The sequence below is a fragment of the Periplaneta americana genome, chromosome 13 (genome assembly GCF_040183065.1).
Source record: "Periplaneta americana isolate PAMFEO1 chromosome 13, P.americana_PAMFEO1_priV1, whole genome shotgun sequence".
NCBI lineage: Eukaryota > Metazoa > Arthropoda > Insecta > Blattodea > Blattidae > Periplaneta > Periplaneta americana.
The window spans coordinates 76,053,641-76,078,622 of NC_091129.1; the positions used below are offsets into that span (position 1 = coordinate 76,053,641).

At 35.2% G+C, this 24,982-nt stretch overlaps 1 protein-coding gene and 1 long non-coding RNA gene across 4 annotated transcripts in view; one reads left to right on the forward strand and one right to left on the reverse strand.

Annotated features, from left to right (window-relative positions):
• The window catches only part of LOC138712033 (A disintegrin and metalloproteinase with thrombospondin motifs 7-like), a 453,002-nt gene that overhangs the window by 83,713 nt on the left and 344,307 nt on the right, over positions 1-24,982 (forward strand). The window lies entirely within an intron of this gene.
• Positions 11,224-17,336, reverse strand: LOC138712032 (uncharacterized). 3 transcript variants are annotated; one of them, XR_011335587.1, is made up of 6 exons: positions 16,681-17,336; positions 15,561-15,717; positions 15,204-15,454; positions 14,816-14,941; positions 14,382-14,589; positions 11,224-14,159 (listed from the first exon to the last, which is right to left on the reverse strand). It is a non-coding gene; the product is annotated as an uncharacterized lncRNA (long non-coding RNA). The 3 variants fall into 3 exon arrangements; XR_011335588.1 differs by lacking the exons at positions 11,224-14,159; positions 14,382-14,589 and having other exon boundaries at positions 14,610-14,941; positions 16,681-16,840; positions 16,968-17,181; XR_011335586.1 differs by lacking the exons at positions 11,224-14,159; positions 14,382-14,589 and having other exon boundaries at positions 14,606-14,941; positions 16,681-17,294.

Consider the following 24,982-nt stretch of genomic DNA (forward strand, 5'->3'; position numbering starts at 1 on the left):
ATTCTCCCTTCTAGCGGTTGTTACCGAAAGATCATTGTTGTTCAGTGGCGAAGCGTAGCGGCCGTTTTTAACATGGGGATGGCCAATCTGTTGTATTTGATCAGGGCTGGTACATATACCCAATCGTCTATTCGAGATATATCCAATGTGGATAGAAAAGCATAAAAATTGAAAATGTTTTTCGTTACGTTTAATAAACTAACAGCCTCAGAAAGGCTTAGTTATAGGTTACACCTGTTTTTATTGCAGTGTCCAGTTCCGTGGTTCATGGCAGTGAGCATTCAGTATAGAACGCGTGTTGACGTATCTGAACTGTAGTTTACGACCGGAACTGTTAATGAACGACTTGTCGCTATATCGGAGGCTCGCAGACACGCCCTCTGCTGTCACTATGAACCAAATAATTCCGGTAGTGCTAGACTGGGGTGTGGCAGCACGCACCATCTGTTGCATCATGTAGGTAGTTCTTTATTTAACGACCTCTCCAAACTACACAGGCTACTGAGAATCGATGAGATGTAATATGATTCTGTGGGGAAATAATCACTGAGAATGACAGGATAATTCGTATAATGTGGTATACAGTAAATTATACTAGAAGGAGACAAAAAACATCCTTATTTCATACTTATTGCTATGGATGGATGAACGAAAGGCTGTTAGAATATTGAAACAATGGAGAGGTTATTGCATAAATGGGTTAACGGATTGATTTATGCAAGGATATAAAAGACATAAAAGAAGAAGTCGCAAAATCATATTAAAATTTCAAAAGTCCAAGTGTTTGCATTCGTGTAAGACTCTGTCTCTTCCCACCTTTCGACAGCGTCTGCTTTCCATGACTTTTCTATAAGTTGCATAAAGTTGCCACTCCAGATTACATTTATAACATAATCCATAATTTCCTCAACGAAATAACATTCGTTGTGATAATTGGAAATTGAAATTAATCAACCATATCAGATCAACGCCGGAGTCTCACAAGGTTCATCCTTTCTCCTATCCTTCTCAGTATTTACATTTCTTATTCTTCTACAATACTTACTTACTTACTTACAAATGGCTTTTAAGGAATCCGCAGGTTCATTACCGCCTTCACATAAGCCCGCAATCGGTCCCTATCCTGTGCAAGATTAATCCAGTCCCTGTCATCATATCCCACCTCCCTCAAATCCATTTTAATATAATCCTCCTATCTATGTCTCGGCCTCCCCAAAGGTCTTTTCCCCTCTGGTCTCCCACTAACACTCTATATGCATTTCTGGATTCGCCCATACGTGCTACATGCGTGTTTCATCTAAAATCCTTGCAAATGTCTAAATACACTAATTTTGCTGCAAACTTCTTCACATGCTGATATTACTCTTCGTTTCGATATTTCCTGGAGTTGTGTAGACAATAATTTTAAGGTGGCCTCACACATAAAAATCTGATTCAAGTCAGGTGATTTTTCCGGCTAAACTATTGATTTTAGGTATTTTATCGTATATAGAATACGTGCCTGTAGTATTGAAATAAAACCGGTTCATATATACTGTGTATGTATATGTCAAGAAGGCCGGTAATGTCTATCATAGATGCATTGCCTCTAGGCAATGTTTTGTTTCCAAACTACGTTCCCTAGTTATGTCATGGAGTTTTAGCTTGATCTCCTTTGTCATTGACTTTTCCAGGTATCCATTAATACATTCATTTATCGAATTATATTTTATGATATTATTTTCTAAATCTAGACTGAATGTGTACATTTGAAAGATTGCATCCCAGATATTTATTATTTAAATGAGTAAATGTATTTAAGATTTTTGTTACATTTTTTAATAAATGTTCAGGCATTTTATTGGTAATGTTTAAAACATACTTCTTTTTCTTCTTCTCCTCCTTATCACGTATTAAGCCTGGTGGCCTGTTACGGTCTCACTCCAAAGATCTTGTTCCTAAAGGGCGGTAATTTAGTGCTCGGCGTGGTATCCTTGTTCTAGACATCCTGAGTATTTGAGATTTACATTTCTGTCTATAATTTTGAATTTTCTCTAAAATTGGGTCAATATTTAATTATTTCAAAATATCCAAATTTTTCTTCTTGTATAATCCAATATAGTCAGCAGTTCTTCTTAAAAACTTCATTTCAATGACAGTGATTTGGTGTTCATCATATTTACGTATGGTCCAAGCTTCATTTCCATACATGAGAACAGGTCTCGCCAATGTTTTATAGGCTTTAATTATTGTGTGTTTTCGGATAAGAGAAGGTTTGAAAATGTTGTTGGTGGTATGCATTGCATAGTTGAAGTAATTCAGTTTTGTAGAAATATCTTGTTCCTGTTCATAGCTCAAATGATAACCCTAATATTTAAAACATGAGATCTGTTATGCAGGTTTATTATAAAGGCAAATTTTTCTGCGAAGATAATGTTTTCCAATGCACCCCATTACTTTGGTTTTATTAATTGAAATTTCCATCCCTACGGCTTAACGAACATAGAAAATTTCATTCTCTTGTCCTCCTTTTCCAAGTCCTTCACACTTCTACACCTACCTACCTACCTTGCCTCCCGTTTCAGTTACCTGTCATCATATCATAATCTCTTCACACACACGCAAAATAGCCGCATACTAGCCATACCAACACATAAGACATCATCGTATTCATCATCATACACAATCTCGCTCTCGCGCTTATGAAATACCCTACCCAGTGACATCAGAGACTCTCGGAATTTAGTAGCGTTCAAAAGCAAGCTTATTAAGCATTTTCTTACTGCGTAGAGTAGGTTTAATTTGTACTTAATCAATAAAAGAAATGCTTCTCTCTTCTTTACTTTGACAATAAACTGTCTAGCTTTTATTAATCAGTTAATCTTTTAGTACTTTGATTTTTATTGTATCTGTAAATTTAATATTAATTGTAATTATAATTGTAATTTGTATCCTTAATATTGTAGTTGTAATCCCCTGGTAGAGGGGAAGAGAAGGCCTGATGGCCTTATCTCTACCAGGTTAAATAAATAAATAAATAAAATAAATAAATATTCCTCAGAAATGAGTTTTAATTGGAAAACAGAACGTTGGAGGCTGTCTTCAGAATCTGCTAATAGTATTACGTCATCTGCAAACAGTCATTTATCTAACTTTAAATTTCAATTGATGTTCAAATTACCATGTTTTCTTCTTTTCCAACCAAAATCCAGGCACTGATTATAATTAACTGGTTTAAGCTTGTGCAAAAAATGATCGAGAATACGTCTCTAAAAAAATATTTTATATCCCTATGGCACGAAGAAACATAGCAAGACGAAGACTACGTTGGAAGGGTTTCAATGGCGAGCGGAACGAACCAATAAGCCCACATTTTGATATCTCCTCACCATAGTTTCACAAAGGACATGCCTCACTCATTCTTCGACTCTTTGTCCTCACATCTCGACCGATACCACGATAAGGACGAAAACATACACTGGCCAAGCTCGCCTAAAAACAGAAATCTTGTATTGAACGCATAACATCTCCAAAGAGACGCAGATTCAATAAATTTTTTGCAGACTTCAGCTTTGTTTGTTTTCACGTTGTATGGGAAAATTTACGCATTTAAGAAGAGGGAATCGAAATTAATAGTCTTTTAGCATCCGGCTTCATGTGGGGAAAAGTGAGTTACTATGGAGATCAAATCCCTGACCTCCGCCTGACATGAAACATGATAATCTCCCCGACAATGCGCATGTTAGCACTCTCTCTTCCTTAAACAGCTTGTTCCTAAAATGAGACAACATTTTTCAATTGCATCGGAAATTCCTAACCTCTACTGGCTACAAACCCGATCACCTTGCGATGATGCGTAAGGTCTCCAGCAGAGATACTTCTTTTTCCTTTTTTCGGTCGCTGTTTCTCTTTGTAATTGCACGCTCGTTGTTTAGTCGGCATGCAATGCAACCGCCATGCGTCACCGGTTAAGGCCGCACAGACGACCTTTCCAGCGACGAACTATAAAAATTCTCGTCCAGTTGTAACGTCTCGAATGTCTGTCTTTACGCTATACCTTGTCACTGATGTTAACTACAGAGAGCTCTTGGAACGATCCTAAATAGAAATTCGTCAGTTAGACAAGTTTGAATTTCAAATTATAAGCATGTCACAAATAATTAAGAAATAACGGATATGTATTAATTAAACACACACCCACGTTGTTTTTGATGAGTCATATAAAGCTCCATATGTGCGGTTCAATTTTCCGTGCGCTAACGCATGCAATCTGGGCAGGATATGCAAAAATCAAGTTGAAAGCGCACTTTCAATCAAGTTGCATGTAGCTTTTGTGCCTACGTGGTATGCCGTGTTGAACGCCATTTTCACTACCGGTACGTTTATATATATATGTATATGTATATATATATATATATATATATATATATATATATATATAGGGGAGCCTGTTGTACCTTTAAACACTTTTCACATTTCATTTTTTTTTAATTTTGGAAAATTATATTTTTTAAATTAAAAAAAACTTTAAATTATTATAGAAGATTACTTTGCAACTTCGTGTATATATTTTTCTGTTCTACACATCTATTAAGGATGGAAAAAATAAAATGTAATATGTTCAAAGGACAACAGGTTCATGTACCTTACAACATACCCTCTTTTAAGTTGGAACGCATGTAATTTAGGTGAGAATATAGTTGTAAGAACTGACAATCATATTTAAAATGTATTTGCAATCATAAAACATAGCAGGCTTCTCTGATTAAAATAAACGAAAAGAATAACAAACAGTTAAACCTTTAGAAAAATAAAATAAAAAAAGATCCAAAAATATTTACATATCTTAAAGAGATTGAGATTTTATTTCCTGGAGGAACAGGAATTGCTTCAACAGCTTTCTTCAAGGCATCCGGATCAATTGGGGGGACGTCTTAATTCCAGACTTACTTCGTGACATGATCTTAAAATAAAAGAAAGACAAAAACCAATAGTATTACGTACCTTGGAACATGTTCCATGGTACAAGATGTTCTGTGTTTAAAAGTACAAGAGGGTGCACTTTTAAACAAATATGGCTCCCAAAACTAGAGATTCGAATAAATCATGGGAATTAAAATATTTTATTACTCACCAGATGATACGGAACACATTGTACTTATATTAAATGTCATGCCGTACAGTGGCGTAGCGTCAATGTAAGCTAAAAAGCTCAGCTTCCCCAGTTAATAACTCTATAATAAGCCTACAGTTTATGAACAAAATTATTAATTAATTTTAATACAATTTATATTTACGCTTTAAATGTTGTGATGCGGCAGCTTAGGATGATTTGTAATGCAGCAGTAAACATGAAGCCTGCATACACTAGCTTCCAATCCCTTCCACTCACTACAAGCAAACTCGTTTCTTTCACGCATTCTTCTGTGTAACCCACCCCGCAAATTTTCCATCCCTTTCTAAATAAACTACCCTGGTCGCAATGCTCAGCTAGCTGTGGCATTGGAAAGAATTTAGCTTCCGAGTTATTCCTTTCGTGAATTGTGTCCAGTTGAAGTGTTAGTGTGCACTGTGGCTGATATAATAAATAATGAGTGAAATAACAGTTTCTGACACTAATTTATGAAGTCAAAAATAATCTTCTGATAAAGATTTTAACGTCGATTGACGTAATTTTACTAACACTGTATCTATTGACCGTTAATATTATGATTTCTCTAAATATGACAGGGAGTGAGCTAATGTTAAATTATACGTATGTGTCAATTTCTTAAAGATACAATGTGTGTAACCCATGAAATCATATTTTACTACCATTTGAGGTGATGCCTTATTGGTGTTACTTATGAGGTTCCAACCAATCTTCGGACTGCTGACTTGACATCGACTACTATTTACCCTATTTTAAGACGCAATACTTTTCCTCATACATGAAAAACAACTTGAGTTAGCTTCCTCTGCTCAAAATTTCCTGCTACGCGATTGTAAGTCGATACTTAGGCCTACTTTATTGGCAAAATTGTGATTGAATACTCTATAGGAATTCGTATTTGCGATAATCGTCAATAAAGCTAGTCGTACTTTCCGCCATTTTGAGCTTAAAAGGTCACACTATCATCACACAAAACAATTTTCAGTTTACTCACGACCACCTAGAACAAACAGTTGCTCGCTACATTCTATTGATGAAATACCTAAATAATGAACAAGATACTCACTGGCGATGGATGGCTTTCAATTGCCACATGCGCTCTCATTGTTTGTGGAAAAAGGCATGCGCAATTGAATGCGTTTCGTTCACTCGTGCAAGCATTGCTTGAATGCGTAGAGTTGTAAGAAAAGCTGAACCATGTAGATGCATCTTTAAAGCTTTCGACAATGTGAACAGATAAGAATTATAAAAAATGAGAATGTAAAGAATACAAGCACAGTTAATGATTGTAATCATAAGTAAGTTTAACAAATCCTGCAGTAAGATAAACGTAAGCAAGGCTCGAAATGGACGCGTGAATTTCAGGAACCTTTCCGTTCCGCCTTGACTGTTGCCCGTTCCTGTTCGTTTTAATTTGATATTAATTAGATATGATATTTCGATTCATTTTTCACGTAAGCGTGAATTAAAATTGTTAAAAATAATTGCAGCGGCACTGTCGGCACTGTCCGAACTGCTTTATTGTATTACAGCACTCGTATAAACTGTCGCTAATTCATAATACTCTTGCGGCATGCCTTTGATATGTTTCATTCTGCAGTGAGTATCGTTGAGGTTCAGAATAAGAGCGCGGCGTTAATGAAATTAAAAGTACCGGGACTTAGCAACACTTTATCGCTCCATATCGAGCTAATGATTAGATGTCATAGGCCACAAAAAATTAAGAACGTAGGTTGAAAAATGTAGGAAATAGAAATTTCACCCTTCATCCCCCCTAAGCTTCAATACTATGAGATGCATTGGGACTCTCAGCAAATTACTATTTCTCATTTTTGGCTCTCTTTTAATCACTAGCGAGTAACACTGCTGTACAGTAAGTCGCGTATCGTTCATGGTATGAAAAACGGTATCGGATATGAATTTTATTCGACATTGCCTAATAATGGTGGTCTCATGCTTGTTTCTTTAGCATTCCTTAAAAATGCCTGTTTTAATTAAGAGTAAATGATGATACAGAGACATGGTGAAATTTCGTCATCAAGGATAACCATACCAGACCTACTATCTGCTTTCATCTCAACACCTTCTTTGTGATTCATATAGCCTAACTATCTAACCATAAAACATAGTCTATATAATGTGAATTGTTACCGTAAATGAATAGCAGCGATGAATAAAAATGAAAAGCACCCTGTAGAGCACTATATATGGAGCCTGCTTATTAAATAAAGCCAAAGTTAGACTTACAAATATGATATACGTCTTCTGTTAAGTGAAGGATGTGATACCCAGTGAAGTGAGCGCTCTTATTAGGATATTTGTAACAATGTAATTATTCTACAGAGTATAAAAAAGCATATCATGCAATTAGCTGGCAACTTGTATAACTCTAACACTTCTTGAATCACTAGCACCACCATCATCGTCATTGTAATTATCAACATATCATCGTAATCATAATTTTCATATCGTCTTGTTTTCCTCCGTGAACAAATTGGCTCTATGATATGTTCTCTATGATCCTGTGATTCACATTTTTGTTGGTAATCCATATCAATACAGAGTCCGCCAAAAAATGTATACACTCTTTAAGGAACGAAAACTATTTATTATGTGTTTGTTTTACATTTAAATACTGATCACACATGTAGTACTGTCTTCAGTTAAGCACATGATTGCTTTAGATGTACAAAATATTCGCCGATTGCCGACGAAGCAGGACTTGTAGCTGTACACGGTCTTCCCGATCTTCCTTTGTGAATATCACAAATCGTTCCATGCCCCTCAAACTTGTCAATAATGCGTTTAATTGTTAGGGGATTTGGGGATTCTGTTTCGTACTCCCTCCTCCACTAACGCTGCACTACAACGACATTATCAAACTTCATAAACCACTCCAGAATGCATTTTCAGAATTTTTTTATTCAACACCATGCTTCGCTGCTCGAACGTCAAGCGTGCTCCAGTCATTTTGTTTTCTCACTATCGTGATGGAAGTACCGACATCTGTTGAGCGAAAGACCATACTACAACATACTCGTAATTCAAATCAATTGCCAGTATCAATATCCCGATACAGTCTGATAAAGAGTGTATACATTTTTTTGGCGGACTCTGTATATTAATAAATTATCGCTACTGGACAGTCTCTATAGTTGGAAAATGATTTTTAATAAAGAATTACTATCTCACCATTACCATCATCATCAACAACAACAACAACAACAGCATTACAAAGGTACGACATTAGACTTGTTCCGCATCAGAAAAATTCATCCTCTTATCCGCAATTTGAGTCTTTCACATTCCGACGTCCTTGAGGTTTGCATTGAAAGATTTATTTTGCTAATCTAGTTCAAACCATTGTTTTGCAGAACAGGCTTTAAGTCGATTGGGCCGATTAATCCCAATCGGGCCCCGCGCTAGAATAATCCACTTCAGTCATATCAAATACACAAAATAAAATATTATTGCAATGTACACACCTAACCCCATAATATTGTAATTTCTCGGAGAACAGAAACGATTTTAATTTTCGGTAGTACATAAATTGTCACCAGGAAGTAGGCTGCGCGCGACTATTTCACCGCTAGCTTGATCATTCTTACATCCCTTATTTCAAGATTAGCTAACACCTTGGCTAAAGCCAACTAGGTGATTTTAGTTTAGCCGGTGAAGAGAAGAAGCGGTGCATGGAGTGTAGATAGCGATATTTTCAGTGTTACCTCCAATGTAGCGAATTCCAATGTCACCGACAGTGATAGACATTGCTAATTTATAATAAAATAACACTTGATATCCCGAATTTTGATTTTAAATGCGGGACAAAAACGTGTCCCGGAACAACAAGACACATTAGCGAAAAAAGGGAAGTTCCCGTATTTTACGGCACATATGGGAACACTATGTAAGTAGACTATCTACCAAAAAATAATTTGGCACTGTTTTTGCCACTTTAGAACCACGTGGTACCACCTCTTGTAGCTATAACAGCAGCCACCCTGTCAGGCATGCTCTCCATTAGTTTGTGTAGGATATCCACTGGAATGTGTCGCCATTCTTCTTGCAACATGGCACTCAGTTGGATAATGGAAGTTGGCCGCATCTCCCGAGACCTCAATCGCCGGTCCAATTTGTCCCAAAGGTGCTCAATGGGATTGAGATAGGACTCTGTGCAGGCCAGTCCAATCGGTGAACATTATTGTCTGGATACCACTGCATAGTAGCCGCCGAAACATGGAGCCAACTTCCATTGTCCAACTGAGTGTCATGTTGCAGGAGGAATGGCGACGCATTCCAGTGGATATCCTACACAAACTAGTGGAGAGCATGCCTGACAGGGTGGCTGCTGTTATATCAACAAGTGGTGGTACCACGAGGTTCTAAAGGGCTAAAAACAGTGCCCAATTACTTTTTGGTAGCTAGTGTACAACATTGTACGGAATGCTAACTATAGGAAATACAGGTAACACAAAAAAAACATTATTAGTCGCATTGCATAAATAAGCGATAAATAGTTATAGAATTAAGAATAATATTACAAATCAATATCTTCTCTTATCTTGGTTACAAAAGTATAAGAAAGAATACAAATTGTATATTAAACACTTATGCACAATGAATTAACGTAATCACATATTTCATAAGTATTGTCTTCCAGCGTGTTCTTCAGTCAGGTTTAATTGCTTCTGAAGTAGCCTGAACCTGTCAATATGCAATTAGTTTACAGATAAAATTGCAAAGCTCTACCTGGTTTCATATAGTCCGGGTCACTTAACATGATGGTATACTTACTAAAATTCCCTCCCCGTACTGATTAATAACAATGTAATCTTAGGTAAGCCTATTTTGTAAGGAGTGTACCTATTTTCAATATATTCTGTACGGTAGCTATTTTATTTTCAATAATAGTACAGTATTTAATGTGATTTAATTATATTATTTTAATCTGTTCAAAGACAACATTATAAACGCGATGAAAAACATACACGAAAGCTTAATTTTTAAAATCAGTGTTGAGTGTCCCGTGTTTCTTTCTTTCTTTTTTTTTTTTTTTTTTTTCTGCTTCTGGGAACCGTACTCTTGCACCATTCTGCGCGTCCCACGAAATAATTTCTCGCTCGAGAGATATTTCGACCTAGGGCAATGGGAAGTTTGCGCGCTTCTAGCGGTTGAGCATGTCCTAGAGCGGTTGCCTCTAGAAGCTCATTTCAGCCGTCCGTCTGTGAGATAAGAGAATGCTACTTGCTCTACGCCACGGGATGGACCAGGCGCCAACGAGTCCGCACGCACGACTTAAAAATACTGCTACTATAGTGAGGATCACGTAAGTTCAGTTCCCAAACAGCAAATATTTCCGCCTTGTCAGTGTTGCCAACTGTTACCAGATATCACCACATGTAGTAAAATCACGATCCTATGTACTGAATGACTTCTTTACTCACCGTACTTTACCTTAATGTTGGAAGGTTATTCTAAATAGTTTCAATAATAATGAGAAATGTATTGCTATGTTCTATTCTTTTATTCCTTTACATTATTATTAGTATTAGCATTAATAGGTTACTAGACGTAAATATACAACAAAGTATAGTATATAATATTCAAGAATCAAATCTGTTCCAAGACCAATTAAATTATTGTCACTTCACTTCAAAGATTCCAGCGTACATATACTGTACTTCCTAAAGGTAGATAAATTAATAACCAATTGACTTTTGGTTGGAATTCGAATGAACTTCTGATTATCTTTTGAAATTAGTAAGGAAATGGATAATACAACTATGCTAAAACTGAAATAATAATAAATCAACTTACAAAAATAATTTTGGTCCTTAAAAGCCATAAGTAATTTCACTTCTAGATACCTTTTTAAAGATTTCATTTGTTTGTAAATTGCTTAATAATGCTACACTTACACTTATTATTTCTGCAACTCCACGTCTGTCATTGAAAAAATGTATGATACATAACTGTGAAGTCTCTTTTTGGCTCTTGTGTCCTAAATTTAAATAAGAAAAAGCAAATGATTCAAGAAATGTGAGCTGGTGAAAATTAAATACTCAATTAATAAAATAATTACTACCAAAAGAATAGTTTATTAATTCTATACAAAAGATGGATTACACAGAACAGATGGCCAGAAATCATAGATTTATACACAACATACAGCATGAAACGATCATCAAAAAATGCTTTTTGTACACAATAACATCTTTCAAACGAAGTGAAATAGCCAATAAGTTCAATAAATATTATGCTAATAAGTAATAACTATAATTAATAATTATCTACAAGCTGTAAAAGGGAATAAAATAGTATATTGTTGAAATTAGGGGGTTATGGTTTATTACGTGTATTTATAATTTTAATTACTTTTACTACATTTAATTATATTTTAATTTCTATTAGATTAGTTGGTGGTGTGGTTGTTAGTTTTATCTGTGTACGTCAGACTATTAAGGAAAAACTGAAAGAAATATTAAATCTACTATCTACTTTATATAACAATATTTAATCAAGAACTGAATATTACTATTAATTTAATAACATAAGACCCAAAACATCTCCAAGTCCAGACAATACTCATGCTGATTTTCTTAAACATGTTGGCAAACAAGCAAACTCACTACTTTTATCTTGTAATCTCATCTAAAATACAATATCTGTCTGGAGAAAATCTATCATAACATCAATTTTGAAAAGCAATTATTCAACTAATATCTTTTCGAGTTATCGACAGATACCACTTACTAGTATGATAGCCAAAATTATGGAAGAGATGATTTCATAGATTGAATTGGTTCCTGGAATCTAGTAACTAACTTTCATTTTATTGGGTTGACTTTAGAGAATTGCATTCAACAAATGGACAGATTTTAAATTTTAGTCAAGATATTAAAGATATTTTAAACAGAAAACAAAACAACTTAACAATTTTAATTTATTTTCAAGGATCATATGGCTCTGTAGATATAAATCACTTAAGAAATTGCAAACTTAGGGTGTCCATGATAAAGTGTTACACTGGGTCAGTGACTTGATTATTTGATTCATTGTCACAAATATGTAAATAGAGACAGATTCATCTGGGCTTCCCACATTGTTGTTTTCAGGAATACATTTTCCAATATTAATGTCGATGGTCTAACTAAAGAAATAGATCTTATGATAATCTCATCATTTGCAGATAATATGGTTGTCTAGAACAAAAAATCACAGTCCACAAATATTAATAAACTGAGCCAAAATCCCAACAGACTTTTTGACTCTACTTGGAGAACTCAAACTTGCTCAATTAAGGGAAACTTTACTAATAAAACACAATCCCAAGTTATTTCAAAATGAATAGTATATAAGTTAACTTTAACAGATGATGTTAAGACATGTGATACTTCTCCAGACATTTTAAAAATCATTAGAAACGATAAATGATCTGGTCAGTGAGTGACTACATACAGTATTTTTTATAGATGGATCCTGTTTACCAAGCCATAGATGTAGTGGTGTTGTAGTACAATACCAGTATATTCCCTTTTACAGGGAATTATATTCAAACACTTGTTTGCCCCATTTTAACCGTGACAACGCTTTTTAGCTTTTTAAACATTCCGGTTATTGTATTGTGTTTGTGTTTAGTGAAAGATTTTAGATAAGGGCGCAAATAGCCATAGTAGCTGACGCGCCCTTTTTAAACGCCACTAACTAACTAACTAACTAACTAACTAACTAACTTCAAACACTGACTAATTTTGATAGTGAAAATTTAGATACACTTTTAAGCTTACAAAATCTCCAGTATCGACTTCATAAATCTGAGAAGGCTGTCATACTATCAGATTCAAAATCAGATGTTCTTGCTGCAGTAATGGACGTAACAGCATGAAATCTCAATATTTTACAGTGTTTTAATATTTTAAGCAAAATGGTCGAATTACATCGACGACTGGTACTTCCGTGGATCCATGAACTTTATGGAGTGGGAGGTAATGAGGTAGCTGAAAGGTAGCAAAATTACTGTAAGGTTATCTATACCTGCATCTTACCACACTGTTAAAAGAATAACAAGATCAGAACATGACAATGTGGTAACAAAAATCGGAATGATTCTAAAGCAAATGAAAAAATTGCAATAGGCCATCCGGCGTCTGCTCCACGATGGAGGAAAATCCTCAGAAGAAACCAACTAATCAGACCAAATGGGGGATCCAAACTACCCTCGAGTGCAGCTCTGAATTTGCAGGCCAACGAGTCTACTGACTAAGCTACATTGGTGGCTCCACTAAAAATATGAAGTACATGGCACTCAGATTATTAAATTGACAAACCTAAACAATTATTCATCAGTTAAGCTATAAAATATAATACATAGCAAGCAAGTTAATTCAATTTAAAAGTATAAACAATTCAATCAGTTGAAATATACAGAAACTGATAATAAATATCATGCAAATTACTTCACATTACAAGCATAAACAATTCATCACTTGTGGTATACAGCCTACTATTTAATTTACAGCACATACAATTCATCAGTTAAGCTATAGACCTACAGTCTACTATTCAATTTACAGCATATATAATTCATCAATTAAGCGAAACAAAAATATAGTACAATACATAGTAAAAATAATACACCTAATTTAATAACTGAACTTCTATGAAAATCTACAGTGGCAGTACTCATATTATCACAGGCCATGATTGTCTCAAATATTTACAAAGAACTGATATTTCAGAATCTCCCCATGCCATTTCTGAAATCTCAATGAAGATATGGATCATTGTCTTGACTGTTTAACTTTACACAGCTTTCAATCATCTGGTTAAATATTGGAGTGCAAGATAACAAATGACATCAACTGCTGAACACTTGGTATCAATCAACCAACAACTTCATTACATTAAAGGGGAAAAAAAACTGAAAGAATTAATTGTATATAGACACAACACATAAGACAAGGCCGCTTCAGAACAGTAATTGGCAAGGCTCTGTTGTTTTAGGATTCTTATGTAGATTCAATTTCACCTGAAAGAAAAAAGTAGCATCTATAAGTAGTAGTAGTAGTAGTAGTAGTAAAGATAATAATAATAATAATAATAATAATAATAATAATAATAATGACTGTAAAGTATGGAAATTAATATTGCAATGTAATATCAAAAGGTGATTTCACACCATCAACTCTTATCATTTAGTACAACTCTTATCATTTAGTACAACAAATCTATTATATTCAGTTGCAATCACCAGTAGCTGTTCTTTCCTCCATTTTGTTGTTGGCTGATTTTTCACAAGTCTGCTATGATATGCAGCACTATCCATGACAATAACGCATTGCCCTAATGTTCTCAGGTCAACAACTGTGTTTGCACCCACTTCTCAACTACAGGGCTATTCATAGCACTATGGTAGTCCTGACTTTTCTTTCAATTGCATGAAAAAATTAAATCAGCACCTGCAATAAAAATTATACCTGGGCATATAATTACGTCACATGAATTCACAGCATTTAAATAAAGAAAATAAAACATAACATAACATAACATGACATGACATGAGATCCTCTTTGGTGAAAGGCTTTCCCACGTTTTTATTTAGTCACCAATTTTTATATTTTTGTACCCTGATTTAAAAAATTACTCTTGCCAAATTTACGTAAAATATAAATCAATATAACTTACCGAGTATAAATCCACCTTTCGTTCCGGCATCTAATCTTCCACCCTCATTTGTTGGTCTATGAATAACACCATTCATGTCACTGGAAACTTCACCTGGTTTATTTCATGAATAAGTGGGTGATCATACTTAAAAAAACAGAGAGAGAAAAGCAATTCACATTGACACTCTAAGAGACACAAAAATTTTAAAGACAGGAAAACCGTTCAAGAATTTTATAACTAACCTCTAGTTATAATATGAAACTATTAATTGCAAAACATGTTGTTCCCACCTGAATTCATTACTAGTAGCCTATATTAATTGCAATTTCATATTCCACATAAGTGTTAATCTATTTGTTAGTAAAAAATTCAATCACTCAATGTCTCACAATACATTGAAATTTACCATTCATAAAAATCCAAGTCTCATCCAAGAATACTACGGGTTTAGGGTTCTCACGCTCCACATTTCTTATATATTCTCTTAAAAACGAATAACATCACTTTCTCATACATGTGTATAAGGATCCCCTTTGCTCCATAGAAATTTCATCTCTTTCAAAATTTTTTTCACCGATGATAAGGATACTCTAAATAAATATGTTTCATAATCATCATTCATATGTTCCAGAACTTTTGCTGCTGTTAGTACTTCCCCTGTAACAGTAAATGAAAATTATGCCATATTTTTATACATAGGCCTATGACTAATATCAGAATTACATTGCATAAATCAACACAATAATTCCTGTAACTTCCCTACCTTTATGTAACTTGTCATAAATAAATCTCGCAATTGCATCTTCCGTAAAATCATCAGCATCAGTCACTGGATGTTTACGTAGTCTATGTTTTCCTAGTGTCACGAGTGGGGTCCCCTTGTGTGAATTGATCACTTTCGTGGCTGTAGTTAAGCCAAGCTGTAATAACAAACAATAACATAATACTTCTAAAAATTGTTATATCATAAAATTCATGCATAATACCAACATTTACAGCTATATGAATAGAAAATGATCAACATGTTAGGTTGGGTCTACGATAGGTTTAAGTAGGCTAATATTTAGGTAATTCTCCAGAAAAGCTACACCAAAGAAGGCATAATTTTATTTTGTTTAATTGATTTCTGTGATATTTACATAGTGATGAACACGTGGTTTTAGTGCACAGCCACAAATACTTTCAGCACAAAAATCCTTTGACACTTACCTGTATATTCTAATGCATTGTTGTAGTCCCTCCCTCAAACTTGTTACTAATTACCAATATAACATGCGAGAGGTCCAGGACGAAGAGAAATGGTTAGTTTCCCAGTAGTGCGTCCTCATCCTCTCGAGTGTTATATCTTAACAAGTACTTTGGGTGGGGTAGCTTTTCTGAAGAAACACCATATTTAATATTACTTAGACCAGTCATGAATAAATTATTCAGCCAGAGTCAACGTTCCTATGCTTTATAGAGTATGTTATATAGTTATTATATAAAACTGAATTATTTTTAAGCACCATAACAGGCCAACATTCATGTAATATTTGCTGCAATATCAAGTTAATAATTACAATATGACTTGTATTTTCTTCGGCCGATGTGGCATGTAAATTGTGATCTGAACGGTTAATTTAATACCAAAAGAGAAAACTGGAAATTTACTTTCGTGCTGTTTGATTACTTGTTCGTCTAATTTGTAAATGTATTTAAGCTATCACCTACTGCAGTATTACAGTATCTTAAATGTATTTAGTTTGGCAATATGAAAATCACTGACTTGATTAAACATTAGGCCTAACCTAAAAATTTGTTTTGTTTGACCACAATCATGAAATTATTAGTGCAAACTCCTAAAACTGAATACCACTTTGAAATGTATGCTTAAGAATACTTACTCCTAATAATTGTCCTATTCTGGTTGTAATTGCTGTCTCCGTTAGCATAATTCCTTCTTCATTACCTTCTTTCTTCAACTCATTATACACGTGAACTACAGATTTCTGAAGCGTACTCTGAATGCCACACATTTTCTTCCTTGGAGGAGTCACTGCAACACTATTTCATTTTTTTGACATAGTAATAAAAATCTAAACACGAAAGAAATTCATTAAAATTTGAAATAATATTTCTATCCATTACCCACGTGCATTATCACGCCCAAGTATATTATATTCATTCGTACTTATCTGACTATTCTTGAATTATAACCACAACGCAACACATAACATAACTATAATGTATTAATATTAATACTAATATTAATTAATTATTAATAAGTTCGAATTTCACTATCTTCCAGTAACCGGCTGAGAAATCTAGTACAATTTTAATTTCATGGAACTCCAGTACCGGCAAATATTGTCGATATTTGCCTCAGCTGCCAACATACCGGTTACAAAATCACTACCATTTATAGTATTTGTCAGTATCGAAATTCGAAACGAAGTTGGCAAAAGAAAATTCAACCTTCAAACTAGAAAATCACCATAATCCACTAGCATTTGTAGTAATGGGGGAAAAATGGTTAGGTTTCACCCTTAGGGTATCAAGTTACCTGGTCTTCCCTATAGTTCTGCACCGTCTCTCTCCCACTCCTACTACCAATCCATTCAGTGGCGTGCAGACAGCAAAATACATCACTAGAATACTATTGCTACTTATAGAGCCCGGATTTTATGTAATTATATATGAGGGGGTCAGGAGCAAAGTGGTATAAGTGCACCTAAGTTATTTGTGAGGAAACGTGGTTGAACGTACTCAAGATTTAGTATTTATTTATTTAACCTGGTAGAGGTAAGCCCCTCTACCAGGAGATTCCAACTATAATATGAAGAATAAAATTACAATTAGTATTAAATTTACAATTACAATTACAAATAAAATTACAATTAGTATTAAATTTACGATTACAATTACAAATAAAATTACAATTAGTATTAAATTTACAACGGAAATGAAATTTTTCAGGAGAACAGCAGGATATACTCTTTTAGACCGAAAAAGGAATGAAGAAATTTTAGAACAATTAGAAGTAGAGTCAGTAGAAGAAAAAATCACCAGATACAAATTCAATTGGCTAGATCATGTAAGAAGAATGGAAAATTCAAGAATCCCAAAAATTATGATGCAATATAAACCTAGAGGACATCGTCGACCAGGAAGACCGTTAAGAAGACTGCTAGATGGGGCCGAAACAGGTCTACAGAGGCCTAATTCGTGAAGGATGATGATGATGATGATGATGATGATTAAATTTACAATTACAATTACAATATAAATCAAAGTACGAAAAGATTAGCTCACTAATTAAAGCTAGATAATTTATCATAGAAAAACAAAGAATATTTTATATTTACTGAATTACAAATTAAGCCTAGAATAACAAAATTGTATAATGATGAAATTACTGGATATTGAAATGTTTTGTGATAGATTAAGGAAACTATTTACAAGAAATCAATTACTGACCAAGTTCCTAGTAAGTTTGCGTTTGAATTCAATTTTATTTCGACAGTCCCTGATGCTAGCAGGCAGCGAATTCCAGAGTCTTGGCAGGGCTATTGTGAAAGAGGATTCGTAAATTCCGCGAAATTTTTTATTCCAATTTTAATGTGTGATGTGGTTAAAAGATGTATCTCTTTTCCACTAAAATTTTAAAAGTTTTAGCTTGGCCCTAGATGCACTTAACTCATGTTCTTAGAAATGTCACTTGTATCCCTTTGCTTCTGACCCCCTCATATTCTATTCCTATATAATGTAGAATGGTCCGAAGATTTCACGGAGAGAGTGTTGCTGCCAATATTGAAAAAAAAAAATTTGCCGAGATATGAAACGAGGTCAGGACTATCAGCCTGATATCGCATTCGGCGAAGATTCTCCTGTGAATACTGACTGAATCGACGTTTATATTTTGTGATGGGAAGACAGTTGGAAGTAGAACAATTTGGCTTCAGAAAGAGAAAAGCTACGGGAGATGCAATTGGACTGCTGCGAACAATCTGCGATAGATACCTAGAGAAGAATAAGAAAGTGTATATAGTATATGTGGACCTGGAAAAGACATTTGATATAGTGGATTGGAATTAAATTATGGAGATCCTGAAGAAAATTGGTGTGAATTGTAAAGAGAGGAACATATTCATTGATATTTACAGACCGATTATTTACTCCTGACAGCTCAGCGACGCGAAATAGGAGAAGTAATAGGAGTAGTTGGGAGAGTTCCGGAGTAGAGATAAGGGCGAGCGGTCGGTAAAGGAATGCAGTACAGCTTAATTGTACTGGAAACACAACGCATTAAAATGCAACGCTTCCGGGCTATATGTGGCACAATTACCAAGAATTTAAAGAAGAAAACAAGGAAAGAAACGCAAATAAAATTCTATAAGGCAATGGCTATACCAACTCTCTTATATGAACCTTGAAGAAAAATGATACTAATAGGATACAGTCACTGGAAATGAAATTTCTCAGCGGAGTAAAAGGATGTACAAGATTGGATAGATATAGAAATGACATAAGGAATGAACTAAACCTGCTCCCAATTATAGATAAAATGAAGGAATATAGGATTCTTTGGTCGAATCATTTAAGAAGAATGAATAAGGAACGAATACCGAAACAGGTGTTGGATTATAAACCACAAGGAAGAAGAGATATTGGTCGGCCAAAAACAAGGTGGAAAGTTGAGGACGGAACAGGAGGCTCTCCTACTCCATGAAGAGAAGAAGAAGAAGAAGAAAAAGAAGAAAAAGAACACAACGCTATACCGCATGCGTGACATCCGATCGCTCTGACTACAGGCGACAGACTAATCTGAACATCCCTTGGCGTAACTTAATGGACTCGCCTGACTCAGGCGCACATTGCCGGCGACTGTCAGGACTAAATAATCGTACTGTACATGATACGAATCAAAGTTGGCATAGGAGAAGAAATGTCAGAGGGAAGTACAATAGGGAGAGGAGTACGACAAGGATGTCTTTTATCACCTCCCTGTTCAACATCTACTTGGAGGACTTAGTGAAAACTGTCTTCAGTAAATGGGAGGAGTGCTAGTACGAGAAAGAAGAATCAAGTGTAAGTATAAGATATGCTGATGATATGGCGTTGTTAGCAGAGAAAGGAACGGTGCTAAAGGATATGCTACTGGAGCTAAATAATAGCTGTGAACTGTATGGGATGAAGATAAATGCAAACAAGGCAAGACCATGGTTATGGGAAGAATAATAAAGAAGATAAACATGCGAATTCGAAATGACAAAGGGAGATTTTAGTAGAAAAAGGAGCATCTTCTGCGGACTTCTGGAAAAATAACTAAGGAACAGACTAGTGAAGCCCTTTGTGTGGAGCATTATAGAATTCAAAATTTCATACCCCTCTAATGATTTTAAAAAGCACTAGATTTAGCGGGAAGTCGCTGATACTGTCAATTGTGAGAATTATACTTAATCTACATATCACCATTTCCCAAAACATTTTTACCCGTCCCAATAACAATGCCACTTATTTAGAACTGGCGGAACTATTTCAAAGTTTGTCAGTTTGTTATATCTTAAGTTCTGACTTATCCCGTAGCTAGGAAGTTCGCTTAAAAGATCAAGCCAGACATTTTTGAACGCCAGTGTACCTGTAATATCTTCGATATCTCCCCACATCACACCTGGACTGACGTCTGATTTGCGTTTCGTCATTTAATAATCAAACGAATATGAGAGATGAAATAACTTTACAGATATACACGTGGCACATATTATTGATATATAAACGCGGCAAATATTATATCGTCTGCTTCTAACTAACAAAAAGGTAATGTTACAAAGAAAACAGAAAACTGAGTATAAATTATCCCTGAAACTTTAAGTCCAAATCCGAAGTACAGGTGATATTATCACCTGTTCTTTGGATTTGGTCTAAAGCCTTGGTTTTCCTGAACCGACGCATGCGACGCGCGAGGCCCGCCTCGCACAAATCCAGACTACACGAGAAATAGTGAGTGGTTTCTATAGTTACGAGGTGCATAGACCTCTCATCTCGCATTTATAGAAACTACTCACTCTCGTGTAGTCCGGATTTGTGGGAGGCGGACCTCGCACGTCGCATGCGTCGGTTCAGAAAAAGTAAGGCTTTAAAGTTTCAGGGTTAATTTATACTCAGTTTTTTGTTAAAGTAACTTTTTGTTAGTTAGCAGGTTTACATTCTAAGCTGACGATACATATTTCACACACCACACACGGAACTGACTTCTGATTTTTCGTTAATGACTACAGTATCATAAGCTCGACGACACAATTTTCACTTCCGTGCACTATTACGATGTCCTTTTTCTTACATGGCGAATGAAAATATGAACATTATTATATCGCCGCTATGACTTCAAAATGCGCTATGTGTTTTAAAAACATTCCGCAGGAGAAAGAAAAAGGAATTGCCACTTTTAATTCCCTTGATTTTCATAGCTACTTTCGGTATAATTTCAATAATTACAAGAAAAATGATGAAGTTTTATTGAAATAAATATCAATAAAATCTTTTTGGCTTGATCTGTAGCTCTTCATTTAAACACGGATTTCTTTAAATCCCTCTCCTGTAAAATGTAACTTTTTTCGTTTACGCCTCTTCGTCTTTTGAGCGACGACATGAGATTTTAGGCTTTCAACAGTGACTGTGATCAGAATTATGCATTTGGGTATTCTACCGTGTACTGAAACTTGATATTTTCAATGTCTCCTAATTATATACAGGTTCCATCATCAGGGCAAAAGGTAAGACCAGAGAGATCGCCTATTCTGTTGGGATCGTTACAGCCACGCTAATCCGGGCGACTGAACCACAGTTGTGTGTGTATGTGTGTACAGTACGATTATTTAATCTTGACAGTCGCCGGAGATGTGCGCCTGAGTCAGGCGAGTCCATTTAGTTACGCCAAGGGGTGTTTGAGTTAGTCACTCGCTTGTCTTCGGAGCGATCGGATGTCATGCGTGCGGTAGAACAGTATGTTTCTAATACAATTAAGCTGTACTGCATTCCTTTATCTACCGCTCATCCTTATCTCTACTCCGGAGCTCTCCCCACTACTCCTATTACTTCCCCTCTTTCGCGTCGCTGAGCTGTCAGGACTAAATCGGTCTGTATGTATGTATGTATGTATGTATGTATGTATGTATGTATGTATGTATGGGCTATTCCATATGAAATCGATCAGTAAAAAACCTCACATTTTTTTATACTCTAATTTTTTCCCTATTTATACAAGGTGCTGAGGAGAGTGCATTTTCAAAAATATACTATCGAAAGTCAAACAGTTTTCGTATTGTTGAGCGACAAATTTAGCGTATTTTATAAAAACAAGCCTCTTTCAGCGCTCAGAACTCTGCAGAACATTGAACGGGAGCTCATTTTGAAGCTGACATATTTTGGTAGGTTATGTTAAGAAGTAATCATTTTTATTGTACATAGAGAGACAGATAATCTGATTTTACTTACTTTTAGGCTTTTTGACAATTTGTAAAAATGTAAAAAAATATTGAGAAAAAAACCTTGCATTATTAAGAGGGATTCGGCATTGTTTGCTTAGTGGTATGGCAATAAGTTTCGAGGGTATTAAATAGATTATTTTCACACGCCTGGACTTGAACGGCGCAGTACCACACGCACTGGCCGAGAGCTGAAGATAGGCGAGCGTTGGGCGTCATTTTACTCCTGTGTTTATGAAAACTTTTGATAAAGCTAGCCCAGCTATGCGCTACTAGACGAAACATCACGTGTTTGTCTCCTGGCCTTGCTTATCTCGGCTAGCTCCCGTCTCACAGTCAGCTGGTTAGTTCATGCGCGTATTATTTATTTTCTTTATTTGATATTTTCAATACTTTCTTATCAACATACTATCAGTAAGAAATATGTGTTTATTTGTACTTTCAATGCGGAATCTAACTATATATTTTTTAAATATATTTTCCTTGGCAAAGGCGTCTTAATGAGGAAAAATCTAAATTTCTCCATTTCCATAAAAAGTAAGAAAATCTGTTTATATATCAATATAAACTTTAATTTCTCAGCATCAAAATAAAACATGATTTTGATCATTGGGTGAAAGGGTTTCGGAGCCACAACAGTTTAAAGTTGCTAATTTTATGAAAATACGATAAATTAAAATATTTTTAATTTAAACAGTATGAAGTTCTGATGCCTCAAACTTTGCACAAAGCATTGTATCACAGTTCTCTACGTACAAAAAAAAGTTTCATTGTATATAGAAATTGTAAGGTCAATTTTCTCTATATTTCGGTCGATTTGAGATGGAATAGCTCGTATGTATGTATGTATGTATGTATGTATGTATGTATGTATGTATGTATGTATGCATGCATGCATGCATGGGTTTAAATTAGACTGTGTATGAAAAAGTAATAATTGCTATAACACGTTTTCGAAAGTGAATGTGATATAATACGAGTTCCAAACTTTGTCGAGTTGTGGCCGTAGAATCTTGCTTAAAACCTCACGCTTTGTTCATTTTGTTACCTGCAGCGACCAAAAAATGAATTTGAAAGGACTTTTTATACGCCGTGAAGTTGAAAGTGTTAGCATCCATTGTTGTAAGTCATAACTTGCCACATAATGTCCCGACACCGAATCTCTGTTATTCAGATTAATGGCAAGAGAATGGCTCTAGCGCCACCCCACAGTTAACGATCTCCCTCAAGGGCAACACAACCTCCATTTTGGTTTTAATGCACGTGAAGCTGCTCAAAGGAACTGGAGTTGTAATATGTTCAACATAAAATTAATAGGATTTGTAATATTTCATTTTAAGTCTTATTTACGAGTGCCTGGGAGATTCCATCGCGTCCTGTAAAAAGGTAATAGCTGCTTTTGCTTGGACATAAAGTGTTTATATTTTGAAGATGCTACACCTCTACAATACCTTTGTTCCACAGGACTGTTGAGGCAACAAATTGGCGAGAAGAAACCGCAGTGACAATGACAAAAGGGGAAGTTAGAAAGGGGAGAATCTAAAATGGTACACATAAGAAACCACGCCTACACAGGTGTATTTTACACATGAAAACTTTTAACTTGTCTTCAAATTCAGGCCAATTCGTCTTACTTTTGCGTTATTGTTTCTCATATTTTTCGTCTTTTCTCATTAGGTAAGATTACCAGACGTCCCCGTTTTCCGGGGACAGCCCCCGAATATTCTTGTCCCCGGACCCAGGTATCCCCGGATTTTCAGTGTCAGTAATTAATAATAATAATAATAATAATAATAATAATAATAATAATAATAATGGTTTATTTTAACTGGCAGAGTTAAGGCCATTCGGCCTTCTCTTCCACTCAACCAGTATGATAGAAAATTACTACATTGCTATGAATATAACATAATTAATACAATACAATACTACAATACAATACAATATAATACATAATTAATATAATACAATTCTTTTTATCTTCATAACAAGAAAAATAATTATGTAATAATAATAATAATAATAATAATAATAATAGTCATACCTAAATTAAATTAAATTATTTAACTCGATCACAATAAATAACTTCAATTTGACTGCGCCCGTAAGAAATCGTTTAGCCTTTTCTTGAAGGTGGTTATTGTCTGGCAGCCTCTAATCTTCTGAGGTAGATAATTCCATTCACGGGGGACTGAGACAGTAAAAGAGGATGACTAGTGGGATGCTCTATGGGCAGGAATTGCTAGGATTTGGCTCTCCTGTGACCTGGTGTTTAGATTGTCATTGGAGGATAAGTAGTTAAACCGGGAGCGAAGATAATTTGGAGTAGAAGAGTGGAGAACTCGAAACAGAAGAGACAGCGAATGAAGTGTTCTACGGTTATTAAGTTGCAACCAGGATAAATATTTGAACGAGGGTGTAATATGGTCAAATTTGTGAGCATTGCTGATGAATCTGACACACATATTGTGCACACGCTCCAGCTTGCTCGAAAGGTCAGTTGTCAAGTCTGTAAGTATTACGTCGCAACAGTCAAACAGTGGTAGTACGAGGGTTTGCACTAAAGTCTGTTTTAATTCTGGCGGGAGGAAGTTTCTGAATGGGTTAAGAGAATGCATGGTATAGCATACTCTCTTGGATATTTCCTTTATTTGGCATTCCCAATTTAAATTTTCGTCCAAGAAAATGCCGAGGTTTCTGACGACGGGATGGTAAGGAATAG